Genomic DNA, 377 nt, shown 5'->3' on the forward strand with positions numbered 1-377 from the left:
TCGAGCTGAAGGGATCCCCCGAATTTGGTGCGGATTCGCCACGCCGTTATGTAGATATGGCCGTTCAAAGTTTCAATGGTTTTCCATAGACTTAAGCTTTAAAGTGTTTCATCCAGGTGGCCAGTAGCAAACAATGGAGTGCGCTCTACTGGACAAACTAAGTAATTACACCACTTCAAGCATTTTATCTGCATTATATGTTCCGTAGAAAAAAAAATTCATATCGGCGGCATATTCGCCGACAGGCTCATATCGGCTGATAATATCGGCAAAGCGATATATCGGTCGGGCTCTAATTTTTATATTCTTATATATTTGTATTTGCATTTTGAATGTAATATGGCAATTAAATGCACTAAATGGGTTTAGTTTTAACA

This window comes from Sinocyclocheilus anshuiensis, unplaced genomic scaffold (assembly GCF_001515605.1).
Source record: "Sinocyclocheilus anshuiensis isolate Anshui unplaced genomic scaffold, SAMN03320099.WGS_v1.1 scaffold147, whole genome shotgun sequence".
Lineage (NCBI taxonomy): Eukaryota > Metazoa > Chordata > Actinopteri > Cypriniformes > Cyprinidae > Sinocyclocheilus > Sinocyclocheilus anshuiensis.